The 14,692-nt window shown below is 57.0% G+C and overlaps 1 protein-coding gene across 2 annotated transcripts in view; it reads right to left on the minus strand.

The window, feature by feature from the left end:
* AGAP3 (ArfGAP with GTPase domain, ankyrin repeat and PH domain 3) overlaps positions 1-14,692 on the minus strand; it is a 115,708-nt gene that overhangs the window by 23,998 nt on the left and 77,018 nt on the right. The gene's annotated exons all lie outside the window — the stretch shown is intronic.

Consider the following 14,692-nt stretch of genomic DNA (forward strand, 5'->3'; position numbering starts at 1 on the left):
CTGCACCCCAACATGCCAGCCCTGCAGCCTGCACCCTGTGCTCCCCCAGCCTGCCAGGACCCTGCACCCCAACGTGCCAGCCCTGCAGTGACCTGCACCCTGTGCTCCCCCAGCCTGTGGGACCCTCCTTGCAGAGCCCCTCCACACTGCCTGCCTCCAGCCCGGCTGCTGCATGTTCCCCCTCCCTCCCTCCCTCCTTCCCCTTGTTCAGCGCCACAGAAACACGTGTAAAACCATGACACTGACTTTGCCTCTAATTAGCCCTTAATTTACAAGACACACTCGGAAGGGTAATTAGCTGGCGCTCCGCTCCTGACTGCTGCATCCATCTCCTCTCTGCCTCCTCGTGGGAGGGAGCCTGCTGCTGCTGAGGCAGGGACAACGCTGCTCTCCTGGGATGGGATCAGCTCGGGCCTGGGAATGGGGCTGCTGGGCTGGGCAGGATGGATGGGATGGGATGGGATGGGATGGGATAACGGGATGGGATGGGATGGGATGGATGGGATGGATGGGATGGGATGGGATGGGATGGGATGGGAAGGGTGATGGATGGGATGGGATGGGATGGGATGGGATGGATGGGATGGATGGGATGGGATGGGATGGCATGGATTGGGATGGATGGGATGGATGGGGTGGATGGGATGGGATGGGATGGGATGGGATGGGATGGGATGGGATGGATGGGATGGGATGGGATGGGATGGGATGGGATGGGATAACGGGATGGGATGGGATGGGATGGGATGGGATAACGGGATGGGATGCTCAGAGCTCAGACAGTGTCTGCCAGCACCAAGCCCCAAGTGCCCCCAGCCCTGGTTATGCCACAGCCACGGAGCAGAGGAAGGTGAAGAAGGGAGAGCAGAACCAGAGGGCCTGGGAGAAGCTCCTCCTGCAGAGGGGAAAGTCCTGCAGGGGTCTGGGCAGAGCAGATGTGACCCCTGCTCCCTCCCCCAGCCAGGCCAGGAGCCCCAGCCCAGCAGGACGTGCCCTTCCCTCACACTTCTGAGGAGCAGCACAGGCTGCCACGAATGCCAGGGTTCCATTTTGAAAGGAGCAGCTTCCATCAGGCCCTGCAGCCCCTCCAAGCTCCCTCTCAGCCCAGCCACGCTCGCTCACAGACCCTGTGCTGTGCAGCTCCTGCTTCTCCCAGGAGCTGCTGGGTGCTCCAGCAAGGCCAGAGCTCTCAGGATTGCATCCCTTTGAGGTGACACCCTGGCAGCTGTGGGCGTGCTCCCTGTCCATGGGGTGAGGGACAGGGGACATGCAAACCCCTCCTGCCTCTCGGCCAGCGCGTGCAGGACTGAACCCCAAACTGCTGACAGCTCCCCAAGCCCCTCTGCCCGTCACTTTCCTCAGGACCCCAAAAGAGACTCACATGGCTCCCTGTGCTCTCACATGGTGCCCTTTAGTACAGCCCAGCTGACAACGTGGCACTGGATGGAAAATGACACAAAACCAGAATGGCATGATGTGTGGCAGCCCAGATGCTTTGGGGAAACACCTGGATCAGAGCAAACTGGGAATTCCTCACTAGGGTGAGGCTGCCCAGGGAACAGGATAAAGGGGAGTCAGCCAAAAGAGCACCACCAGTCAGGAAGGGGATAATTTGCAGAGTCACTTGAGGATCTTTTTAGGCAAATAAAACACAGGGTCTGGTGATATTTCCTGGTGACATTATGCTGGGTGCTGCTACCAGGCCCTTACAGAGTGGAGGAAACCAATTTTGGCACAGGGAAGGGGCTATGCTGAACTTTCAAGAGGCACCTGCTGCAGAGCCCTTGTGGGCTCCCCCTGGGTTCATGGCCAAGCACAGGGCAGGTGTCTCCCCTGGTGTGCCATGCTGCTCCCTCACAGGCAGAGGGACACTGCTGCTGCTGCTGCTGCTGCTGCTGCACGTGGGGCAGGAACTGTCCGTGTGTGGGTGAGGGTGGCCATGGAGGAGCCATGGGGCAGGAACTGTCTGTGTGGCTCAGGGTGGCCATGGAGGAGCTCCAGGATGGGCGAGGCCACCCTGGCATGGAGCAGACCCTGTGTTCTCTGGCACTGCAGACGCCAACAGCACAGTGCAGATCAATGCCATTAACTGCCTGCCAAGCAGTGTCCCAAGGAGTCATCAGTCACTCTGCCCCTCAGCCTCTTGTTGCCAACCTGTCATCGTTTATTCCCAATAAAAACCAGGGTTATTGTGAGTCACCTCAGCACACTGGCTCCCCAGAGCCTCCCCAAAAGCTGCAGCAGCTCAGGACCCTGAGCAGGGCTGAACAAGCTCCAGCTCGTGGGACACCTCCACTCCCAAAACCAGCGGGTGCTTGAAGGGAGGTGAGAGCCACGGCAGAGCTGCTGCCTGTGAACCTGCTGGGGAGACACAACTCACCCCCATGTCACGGAGCCAGCAGCTGCAAGGTGACCGTCCTGGGAGCCCCTGTGGCTGCTGCTCCCAGAGCCAGCCCAGAGCTCTGCCAGGATGGGTTTCTAAATGAAGCACTGCATGCTGTCACCTGGACATTGCTGGGTCCTTCCTCCTGAACAGCTTCCACGAGCCCAAACACCTGGGCTGGCTCCCAGCACCCAGGAGCCCCAGGATGCACAGGTGCCATTTGAAAGACATCACCCCTGGGCTCTCCTTGGGAGCTGGTCCCCATGCTGAGCACCCACAGAGCTCCCAGGTGTGGGGGGGCACGTTCTGGGGTGACAGACAGACAGACGGATGGACAGACAGACAGACAAGGGTTCTTTGGGTGACAGACAGACAGACAGACAGGTGTTGTTTGGTGACAGACAGACAGGTGTTCTTTGGTGACAGACAGACAGGTGTTCTTTGGTGACAGACAGACAGGTGTTCTTTGGGTGACAGACAGACAGACAGACAGACAAGGGTTCTTTGGGTGACAGACAGACAGGTGTTCTTTGGTGACAGACAGACAGGTGTTCTTTGGGTGACAGACAGACAGACAGACAGACAGGTGTTCTTTGGTGACAGACAGACAGGTGTTCCTCCCAGCTCTGCCAACACTGAACGTCTGTGTGGAATCCCTGATCCCAACTGGGACTGAGGATTCCCAGCCCAGCTCCGTGTCAGGGCCATCAGGATGTGCCAGCTTGCACACAGCAGGAGCCATTGCCAGCACTGGGCCTCACAGATGCTCTGACACAGGGAATCTCCCTCCTCTCTCAGGGCTGCCCTTGCACAGCACGGCTCTGGACATCTGCACATGCTAAGTGAGTGAGTGACACCCCAGCCCCTAGCAAAGCTGGCTGGTGTGGGTACAAACCCCCAGGACAGGAAACTGCACGGTGCCAGCGTGTGTGGGACAGCTGAGAGCCCGGGCTGGCAGTGCCAGCAGCACGGGGAGGGCTGGCCAGGGCACCCCCAACTCCCCAGGCAGAGCTCCACGATGCACAGGATGAGCCAGTGCCTCTCCAGCCAACACACCAATGCACCTCTGGTGTAGAGGGTGACCAACGCCCCGTGCAGCCCCACAGGGCCCAGCAGACTGGGGAAGCCTGGCACTGGGCACCTCAGTGACGCTGCCCCCAAATGCTGCACAGAGAGCACTGAGTGCCAGCCCGGGCCCTGCTCAGCTCCTGTGTCTGTGTCCAGCCTGAGCCTGCCCCAGGCCCCACACAGAGGCCCCCCATCCACCGAGGAGCAGCTCCACGGGCAGGGAAGGGCAGCTCTGCAGGGAGAGGCAGCTCCTGAACAGCAGTGGCACACCTGGAGCAGGGAGCAGCCAGAGGAGCCCCCAAGCCACAGCACAGGGCTGCCCCTCTGCCACTCCTGCCTCAACAGTGACGGATCTGCCACAAAATCTGAGCCTGACTTGAGTGCTGCCCGTGCCACAGAGATCACAGTGGAGCTGGGTAAGGGTTCCAGTGGTTAATTGCCTTCGCTGCTGAAATCTGGGCCTCATTTCTGGCCTGAGTTGTGTTCCTTCTGCCACTGTCACTGCATCCTGGTACATTTTACCTGATAAAGAGCTCTCTCACCAAATTTCTGTTCCAATACAGGTATTTACAGGTGGTGTTGAAATTACCTCTTAACCTTTTCTCCGGCAAGTTAAATATACTGAGCTCATTGAACCTTCCTACAAGGTGATTCTGAGAGCAGTTACTGGTTTTTACGGCCTTTCCTGTCCATCATTTTTAGTCTCATCCTGTGGACATGTAAATCCATTAACCTGAGCTCTGTGGAAGTCCTCTCCACCCCAAAACTCACTGTTACCATCCTCACCTTGACCACATCTTCTACAATTCCTGAATTAAATAATTCAGCCTTGCTGCTTCCAACATGTCCACATCTCCTACCTGCTGTTTAATTTGCTGCCTAATTACAGCTGGAATATGAAGAATTCATCATTCTGTGCTGAGATACATCATCTTGCCTCTTCCCAAACACCAATACAAGCGCTCACTGAACACTTTGCTTTTTTCCTTATTAACCATTCTATTATTCCCACACAGTAATGAAAGAATGCTGGGGTTAGGATTCATTAGTTCCTAATACACTTGAAGAAAGCCCTTTCACTGTCCTGTTCTGCATCCCCCCGTGCAGCCACGGCAGTGCAGGCTCCTGTGCCAGCCCAGGTGGAAGGTGGGCTGGGGAATGAGCTCCTGGGACTGGATCCATGACTTTAATTTGTGTGTCATATGGAAACCCCATGGAACGTGAACAGCTGAGGATCAGAGACTTGGTGGGATACACGAGCAGTGACTTCTTGTGGCTCTCAGCCCGAACACTGGATCGCAGGGTGACCCAGCACTGGGCAGAGATGAGTCTTTGGCATGGAATGGTGGTGAAGGAGACCAAGACAGAGAGTGCCAGGAGGACACGGGAGCTGCCCTGTGCTCAGCACCTGGAGCAGGAGCTGAGACACAGGAGCTGAGTGTTTGCCAAGCAAAGCAGCTGTGAGTGATGAAAGAGAGGTTTTCGTCTGGGAGAAGGAACAGAAGTGAAGTGACAGGCTTGTGCAGATGTCCCCAGAATGGGGCAGGCAGTGTTAGTGTCCCCATCAGCTGGGACACCCCTGTCCCCACAGAGGAAGAGATGGGGCTGTCCCCAGCAGTTGTGCTATGCTGGTGCTCCCATTTCATCAGTGACTGTTCCCCAATCCCCCATCACCACCATTTGTCCAGTGCTGTTGAACCTCCTCCCTAGATGTGGTGGGCACAGAGTGTGATGTGGGCAGTGTGAGGCTGCCCCGAGAGCCCAGAGCCAGTGGTGGCACAGCCTTGGTGTGGCTGCAGCCAGGGAATGTGGGATGCAAGGAGCTTCCCATGCAGGCAGGAGGGTCACTTTGAGGGCTGCTCACAATTCATCACTGCTGGGCCAGGAGCGCTGGCACAGGAGCCTCCAGCACAGCTCCAGCTGGCTGTGCCAGACCACACCAGCACCACAGCCTCCTCTGCTGCAGCTCCCAGCTCCTGCTCAGCACCTACCCATTCCTTTATCGGGTTGCTGGTAATTTTATCACTTTTCAGACACACACAGAGACAGCTGCACAAACCACAGCAGCACCAGCAGCCAGCTCCTTCCCCTTCTCACTACTGGGACAGAGAACAAACAGCTCATATCTCCTCTCCACCAAGACTGACATATTTTTAAGCAGTTCAACCTTCCTTTTAACTTTCTGGTATCCAGTAAAATATTCTCTAAAAATTCCTAATTACGCTTCACTTTTTACTTCCCTGTTTAAATTCCTTCTCCCAAAAGATCTGGCACGTAATTGCTTCCAGCTTGGTGAAATTGGCTCAGACACATTTTTGTGTGCATGTGTCTGTGCATGTGTTTAATACTCTGTTTGTGATGTGAATGTTACTCTGCCTGAACACCAGCACAATGCAGCCAAGTCACCTTTCCACAAGGCACTACTGAATTTAGTTTGGTGACTGGCTGCAGTGAGGATAACAGTGGTGTTCTCCCTGGGAGCTGCTCTGCTGTTTGGAACCAGCTTTCACAAAGTCCAGGGAAGCTTTAGTGCAACTTCATAAGGTCCCTCAGGGACTCTACTACATTAATATCACTTACTCTCCAACACATTACAAAGAATTATCTCAGAGAATCAAGGTGCTGGGAATGAGCAGCAGAAGCAGATGAAGGGAGCAGGGTCTGTGTTCCAGATCACTCTGCTGCTCTGTGGCTGTGAAGAGAGGTGTCCTCACAAACCTGGAACGACAAGCTGCAGGAAATGTGCAAGCAGCACTGCCTAACACACAGCCCAGAGCAGATCCCTGAGATCCCTGTGGTGGTGGGAGAGGGCCAGGCAGCACTGACACGGATCCTGTCCCAGCAGGAACCTGCTCTGAGGCAGGCCTGCAGGAGGGCAGGAGCAGGGCCACAACTTCTGGGCCTGCAGAGGAGTGTGGAGCTGGAGCAGCCCTGCCGTGACCGATCAGGAACAGCCCCTGTTCCTCTCCCCAAGTGAAACTGGGAAAGGGCCACTGGGGAGGCTGGAATTGCTCTATTTCCTGCACAACTCCTGTTTCTAGAGCCATTCACTCACACAAGGCTTCATCCACCCCTGCCTGCTTTGGCCACAGAGGCTGCCTGGGGTGCAGCAGCACAACCTCCCGGGGTGCACCAGTTCCAGGGGATGGAGCAGGCCCTGCTCTCTTTGGAGATGGCTGCTGGTGCTGAGCTCTCCCAGGGCTCTGGGGCAGCTCCCTGTCCAGCACACAGAGCAGAGCCCTGGCAAAGGCCCTGTGTGCTCATGGCAGAGGGACTGACTGCTGGAGCCACTGCCTGTGCTCAGGCTGGGCTGGGGCTGTGTGGCAGCACAGAGCAGGACTCTGTGGCCTGTAACCAGTCCCTCCCTGGCCCCTCTCCCTCCTGCAGCACAAGCCTGGGCTGCATGGATGAGAAAGCCTGGTTTGCTGGAGAAGGCTCCCAGTCCACCGGCCACCCCTCCTGGCAGCACCAGCCAAGTTATTTACACTGAGATTTTCACAGGTGGCCACTAATTACACCCTTGTAGCTTTTCCAGGTGCCCCATGCAAGGAACCTGAGCCAGATGTTCCAGGATTCAGGATGCTGGGAGCTTCAGCTGTACCCCCAGGCCTGGCTATGTGCCCCGTGCCCACCTGGCTGCCCCGGACACCCTGGCCAGCCCTGGGCAGGGCTCTGATCACCATGGCACTCTGCTGCCTTGTGCTTCTCCCCCCCTGCTCCTCTCCTCCTTCCCTTCTCCAAGGCCTTCTCCCTGCTCAGCCCTGCACTGCACGGCTCCTTAGTGATCTGGTAAGGAATATCAACTCCCAGTAATTATCTCTAATTAGGGTTAGTGATTACACTGTTGGGTGGGAGAAAATCAGTCTCTGCTTTCCCACTGGGGAGGGCAGGTAGAGCTGGCTGTGCAGGGGGAAGCACCAGCAGCTCCCATGCCCTCCATGAGCCTGTCCCTGCCTGCACAGCTCTGGAGCTGCCCGCTCCGAGAGCAGGAGCCCTTCTGAGCCAGCAGGACCTGAACCTGGCCCTGCAGCCTGCTGTGCAGCACCAGAACCAGGCACCAAGCATTGCTGGTGCTGTCCTGCCTCGTGCCATCCCACGGGGCTGCAGCCACGCTCCTCCTCTTCCCACCGAGTCCTGACCATTTCCACCTTCCACTCAATGCAAAACTTTAAACCAGCAGCTCAAGCCTCACATTTGGATTCATCCTCCACCTTCAGACATGCAGATAAACATTCGTAAGAGGTTACTGTATGACTGTAATGGTGAATGTATAATATTTATAATATACATATGAATTTGCAGTATTTTATACATGATTCATGATGCAAAATATTAATTACAGATAAATTTTCCTAAATCTCTCATCTCAGCTTCGTCTTCAGACTACAAACAACCCTTTAACATATTATTGGGAAGGGCAGAAGTCCCACACTGAGGAACAGACAGACCCTCACCCTCTTCCTTTCAGCTCAGCGTCCCCATGTCCGAGTTACAGAACCCCAGTCTGGTTTGGGTCAGGAGTGACCTCAAAGATCCTCCACCTGCAGCCCTGCCCTGGCCCTTGGCTGAGCACAGGGACCGACACTGGGCTCTCACAGGCAGACCCTACAGAAAGCCAGGGAGCACAGCTGGAGGGAGGGAGGGGTGTCCCCACAGCTGGCACAGAACCAGCTGTGCACGGGCACTGCCCCCAGCCCAGCAGTCTCTCAGGCTGGGGGGCACTGCGGGCCCTGCTCTGGCTTTCCCTCTGCTGCCCAGCTCCCAGGGAGCACAGCACGGAGCAGAGGATGGGACCCACCTCTGAGCAGAACACAGAGCACGGAACACAGAACACAGAATGCACAGAACACACAGAACACAGCACAGAACACACAGAACACACAGAACACAGAGCATGGAACACAGAATGCACAGAACACACAGAACACAGAACACAGAATGCACAGAACACACAGAACACAGAGCACAGAGCACGGAACACCGAACACACAGAACAGAGAACACAGAACACACAGAACACAGAACAGAGAACACAGAATACAGAACACCAAACACAGAGCACAGAACAGAACACCGAACACAACACAGAACACACGGAGCACAGAACACACAGAACACACAGAGCACAGAACACAGAACAGAGAACACACAGAACACAGAACACAACACAGAACACACAGAGCACAGAACACACAGAGCACAGAGCACAGAACACAGGCGGCGGCCGTGGAGCCACTCGTGTGCACGGAGCAGAGCAGCCGTGGAACCACGGGCCAGTCCCAGGGACACCAGAGCCCATCCAGCCTTCCCTGCCAAGCGTGGAGCACAGGTGTAACTTGGGATGCTCCTGACACACGCCAGGGCAGGGCGACCCCAGCTGCTGGTGGGAGGGGAAGCAAAACCAACTTTGTTTCACAAGTCAGAGCTCAGCCTTCCCTCCCGAGGGTCCATTTCCATTCTTTTGTAGGAGATTAATGACCCTGCTCTGACCTGAAGAATCTGTTGTGCAGCCACGACCAGGAGAAAGGCAGGAGATGATCCAGCAGCCTCCTGTCTGCCATGACCTGCACCACCCTGCTCTCACTGCTCTTCTTCCCTCAATGTCATTGTCCCCCACGGCGAGCAGCGGTGTGCCAGGGAAACAGGTTTTCCCTTTTCTTTGTTAATTCTTCCCTCATTACATTTGAAATTCCACAATCAGTGTGCACTGTAATTGTCGAATTTGATGCTAATGATTAATGAATTAAACATGGATCCATCAATTAGTCCTCGGAGAATAATTCTGCATAAAGCAGCGGATAATGTAATTACAGTAACAAAGATAATGAGATGTTAACATCGACGGAGCCCGACGTGACATGATCACAGCAGGCTCAGCAACCCCGGCCTGGGGGAGCCAATCCCTCACTCTGCAGAGGAAGAGCATCGGGGGGCACGGGGCTGGCGGGGGGGCCGTGCCAGCGCGGCGCTCCCTGGCACCGGCACCGCGTGCCAACGCGCACGGCCACCCGCCCCAGCGGCCACCACGGAGCTGCCAGGCCAGCAGGGACCCAGGGAAGACCCCGAGCTGCTGGGGCCCACACCGTGCCCTGCCATCCCCACCTCTGCAGGGGCTGAGGCAGCACGGGCTCCCTCCCGCCGCCGTGCCCGGCACAGAGACCCGGGCACGGGCACAGTGCCACGCTCTGTGCACCCACAGCTCCCCGTGGAGCCAGGCGTGGGTGCCAGCACACAGAGCCCGGCCCAGGGGCAGCTGCACCCGCGTCACCTCAGCGCAAACAGGAGCAGCAGCCCAGCCCTGCATCCCAAGCAGCGCCTCCCACCAGCACACGCTCTGGGAAAGCTCTCCTGGAGCAGATGCAGCAGAGATGCTGCAAAGCAGGAGCAGGAAGAGGACTCACACGGGCACTGGCCCCAGCACACCTGCCAGACCATGCACACTGTTCCTCGGGCTGAAGGGAGCTGACCAGCAGCAGTGCCCACCCAAAACCCTCCAGAGTTCGAGCTCCCAACTCCATGCTGAGTCTGACTGACCCGTCCTGGTCTGAGGACAAGGCTGCCATCTGCCCTCTGGCACCACATCCCACGGGACACTCACCGACCTCAGCAAGCTGGAGAATCCCCTGTGAGCCCCCCAGAGTGGAGCAGAACTTTCCCCTTCAGCCTGCTCCCTTCACCCTAGTGCTCTGGCTCCCCCACGTTTGTTTCCTTCAGTCTCATCTCTGTGTGCTGCTGGGAACATCTTCAATTGCTGCCTGCAACACAACCACCTCTGCACTGCTGCAGCCTCTTCCTGCACTTCTCTTCACTTCCCACTCCACGCAGGCTTCCTGGTGCTCAGCTCTCAGAGTCTCTGCCATCCCCGAGCTGCAGAGCCAGCTGCAGTGCCCGTGCATGGCTGTGCTCGTGCATGGCTGTGCTCGTGTACTCTGTGCATGGCTGTGCCCGTGCATGGCTGTGCTCATGCATGGCTGTGCCCGTGCATGGCTGTGCCCGTGCATGGCTGTGCTCGTGCATGGCTGTGCCCGTGTACTCTGTGCATGGCTGTGCCCGTGCATGGCTGTGCCCGTGCATGGCTGTGCCCGTGCATGGCTGTGCCCATGCATGGCTGTGCTCGTGTACTCTGTGCATGGCTGTGCTCGTGCATGGCTGTGCCCGTGCATGGCTGTGCTCTGTGCCACCCACAAACTGCCACAGGTGTCACGGAGCACGGGTCCAGCAGCTCCCTGCCCAGCTCCCCTTTGCCAGCCCTGGAGCAGGTCCCCACAAACCCCTGTGCAGCAAGAGCCCAGGGCTCAGCTGGGCTGAGGCTCTCGTGCTGACCGACGCTGCCTCTTGTGCCACCATCTCTCCCCCTCACTGAAGCCCCTTTGCATCACGAGCTGCCCTGGTTCCTGGAGCCAGAAACGTGATGCAGCACAGACAAGGCTGGGTGAATGTGAGGAACCAGAGCAAGGATGCACCTGGAGGCCGTGAGGGAGAGGGCAAGAGCAGAGACATTCCAGCAGGAAGAGGAGCAGCAGGAACTGGAAGGAGACACAAAGGTGTGCAGTGCCACACCTCTAGTGAATGAATACCTGCCTGCAGGCCACAGCACCTGTGAGCTCTGGAGGAGATCTGCTCATCCCCTTCCTGCCCTCTCCAGCCCAACCACTGCAGTGCTGCCATTGCCAAGGACACCTTCTATGGGACCAGGCTGCTCCAAGACCTGCCCAAACCGGCCCTGGACACTTCCAGCAATGGGGCAGCTGCAGCTTCTCTGGCCAACCAGCGCCAGGACCTCACTGCCCTCACATGGAAGAACTTCCTAATCTCCAATCTCAACCCTCCCTCCTTCAGTATAACATCATTCCCCCTTGTGCCGTGACTCCAGGCCCTTGTCCAAGCCCCCTCTCCAGCTTCAGGCACTGAAGGGCTCTAAGGTCTCCCCTGGTTAACACCTCCAGCTCTCTCAGCCCATCTCTGGAGGAGAGGGCTCCAGCCCTTGGAGCATCTCCACGGCCTCCTCTGGACAACAAGAACTCATCCAACCCAAAATAAAACCAAGCTAACTACAGTAAAGTCACCTTCTTGAATGGTTTAAACACTGGGGCACAGAGCCCACACTGGTCTCACAAACACAAGTCCCTTCCTCATTCTTGCTGTATTTAGCTGGAAGCTGTCTGTACCTGCTTTGGAGTTATTCTGAATCCTCACCAGAGCACTGCACTCATGTATTTCACCCACATACAGGGCAAGGTGAGACTTCAATTTTTTTCTTCTCCTCCCCACGATGTCCTTGGTCTTTCCTCACGCCAGGTAAGGACAGTGCAGTGGACATCAGCCAGCCCAGTCACTCACCTTTGCAGAGTTCAGGTGACAGAGGAACCACAGACACTGCTCTGAACTCTAACCACTGGCCACCTGGCTTTGCCCAGAGACTCCAGATTTGCTGGGCAGGACAGCAAATCCCTCCTGTCTCCAAAGTCTGTGTCCTCTGAAGATTAACCTGTGACTGACAACTGCAAACTCTGAAGTGCTGTTCTCCAGTTCCCAAAATATGTGTCTGATGAGAGATGCCCAGTGGATCCAGTAACAGTCTTATCCACAGTCCCAAAGGTGGCAAAACTGCAAGGTCACTGCTAATTTGAAGCCAGGCAGATTCTCCATCAACCCTAAATCCAGCCCTGGGCACTGCACAGGGGTAAGAGCACATCACCTCAGAGAGTCTGTGTCCCATCAGTGCCCCTGGTGACTGCATCCACTGCTACTGGGCTGGAGGCATCAGAGAGAGATTAAAAAGTTCCTCAGAAAAGCCTTTACTGATTGTGTACCAGACAAAAAGCATTTCTGACACTGCAGGCACAGCTTGAGCCAGGCAGGACACAGCCTTGGTGTAAAGGGGCTGAGCCCTGCACGGACACACCTGGGTGTAAAGGGGCTGAGCTGGTGTGAGCCCTGCATGGACACACCTGGGTGTAAAGGGGCTGAGCTGGTGTGAGCCCTGCACGGACACACCTGGGTGTAAAGGGGCTGAGCCCTGCACGAACACTGGGTGTAAGGGGCTTGCATGGGGGTGAAGCTTGCACAGACACACTGGTGTAAAGGGCTGAGCTGGTGTGAGCCCTGCACGGACACACCTGGGTGTAAAGGGGCTGAGCCCTGCACGGACACACCTGGGTGCAAAGGGGCTGTGCTGGTGTGAGCCCTGCACAGACACACCTGGGTGTAAAGGGGCTGTGCTGGTGTGAGCCCTGCACGGACACACCTGGGTGTAAAGGGGCTGAGCTGGTGTGAGCCCTGCACGGACACACCTGGGTGTAAAGGGGCTGTGCTGGTGTGAGCCCTGCACAGACACACCTGGGTGTAAAGGGGCTGTGCTGCCTGGACACACCTTGGTGTAAAGGGGCTGAGCCCTGCACAGACACACCTGGGTGTAAAGGGGCTGTGCTGGTGTGAGCCCTGCACGGACACACCTGCTCTGGGCAGCCCAAAGCACTGCTCTGCTCGAGGGCCAGGACACAGAGCCAGCAGGGATCCCAGAACCACAGACCCTGCATGGCAGTGACCATTGTACCACAGGGTCCCACCTTGCACACACACCCAGCAGCACCCCAAGCTGCACTAAACGTGAACAGAAAACTGTCTCGTTCTAAAGGCTCAGGCAGTGCTGAGTCCCACTGCTCTCCAGATAAACTATTCCAACATTCACTCCCCCCTGCCAGGAACCTGCATCTTCTGTCCCGTGTCACTGCTCCAGCTGCAGCCCCACGCTCCGAGCCTGCCCCAGCCCCGTGGCCCAGACTGCAGGGACACTCTCACACCACACTGGCTCCTGGGCACTGGCTTTCCAGCAGCAGGGATCCAGGTACAGGTACATCCCAGCCTGCTCCTGAGCCAGCAGGGATCAGCAATCCAGGATCATCCCAGGGACATCCCAGACTACTCCTGAGAGGGATGGCCAGCAGGGATCAGCAATCCAGGTCCATCCCAGGGACATCCCATCCTGCTCCTGGGAGGGATGGCCAGCAGGGATCAGCAATCCATGTCCATCCCAGGGACATCCCATCCTGCTCCTGAGAGGGATGGCCAGCAGGGTCCATCCAGGTCTATCCCATCCTGCTCCTGAGCCCAGCAGGACTGAGAGCACAGCTGGAAGTAGGACACGGTGCTAAGTGAGCACCTGGTTTGAAATCAGCAGGAGCTCCTCTGTGGTTTGAGTCCTTGCCCCAGCTCTGACACCTCTGCTAAGTCAGAGCTCAGACAGGCACCTCTGACAGGCAGGCAGAGAAGTGTCCCTGTGCAGAATCAGGAACTGTCCCATGCTGGGCAATGCTGAGCGTGGGTGGTGGTGGTGAGAGTGTCAGTGTACAGTGGAGAGCCAAGGCAAGAACAGGCAGAGCTGCACAGCCCTGGCCAGAACTGACAGTTTATCAATACATGAATTCTGACATGTCAAGAACAGCAGTTTGGGTTTGGAGGGCTCACAATGTCCTCCTTGGCACCATGAGAGCAGTGATGTTACTGTGCCCCATTCCCTGCCCGTGTCCCTGTGTGGGTGATGCCAAGGACTCCAGCAGCTCCTGCCCCTCAGCCCAGCTGCATCCCAGCTCCCCTGGGCACTCTGAAGCACTGTGCTGGCAGCACCTGACCACAGGGCAGAGCCGGGGCACAGAGCAGGAGTGAACCAGACGGGATGTGCCACCCAAGCTCACCCTGAGTACTGGACTTGGAGGGATTTCTGTGATCAGCAGCACCACCAGCACTCCCTCAGCACCCCAAACAGAGCCTTCTCCATAACCTGTGCAGCAGACTGTGCCAGCAGCTAGCTGGGAAGAAGGCAGGTGGGAGCTGCCCACCCCGGCAAGGACACCAGCCCCAAAGATGCAGTAAAGGCTCTGGGAAATGTGGGCAGGATGGTCCCAGGTTCAACCTCCCATGGCAGCAGCAGTGAGGAGGAGCATGGCAGGGACTCTGTGAGAGGAGGAATGTGACAGAACCCTGTGAGAGGCCAGAGGGGCAGCCAGCCTCCAGTGTCACCTCACCACACTCTGGGGCAACTCTTCAGTGAGCACACAGAGTGATGATCCCAAACCACATCTTCACCATTTCTCCAGGGAAAGGTAAGGAGGAAAGAGGGTCCCAGAACCAGAAAGAAACAGAACACAACTTGTTGGGAACCAAGAACCTTGGGATTTCCTTTGGTTTAGGGAGCAGCAGCTTCCACCATGTGTAGCAGCTCACCAGGCTCAACACTGTCCT

The sequence above is a fragment of the Zonotrichia leucophrys genome, chromosome 2 (assembly GCF_028769735.1).
Source record: "Zonotrichia leucophrys gambelii isolate GWCS_2022_RI chromosome 2, RI_Zleu_2.0, whole genome shotgun sequence".
Taxonomy (NCBI): domain Eukaryota; kingdom Metazoa; phylum Chordata; class Aves; order Passeriformes; family Passerellidae; genus Zonotrichia; species Zonotrichia leucophrys.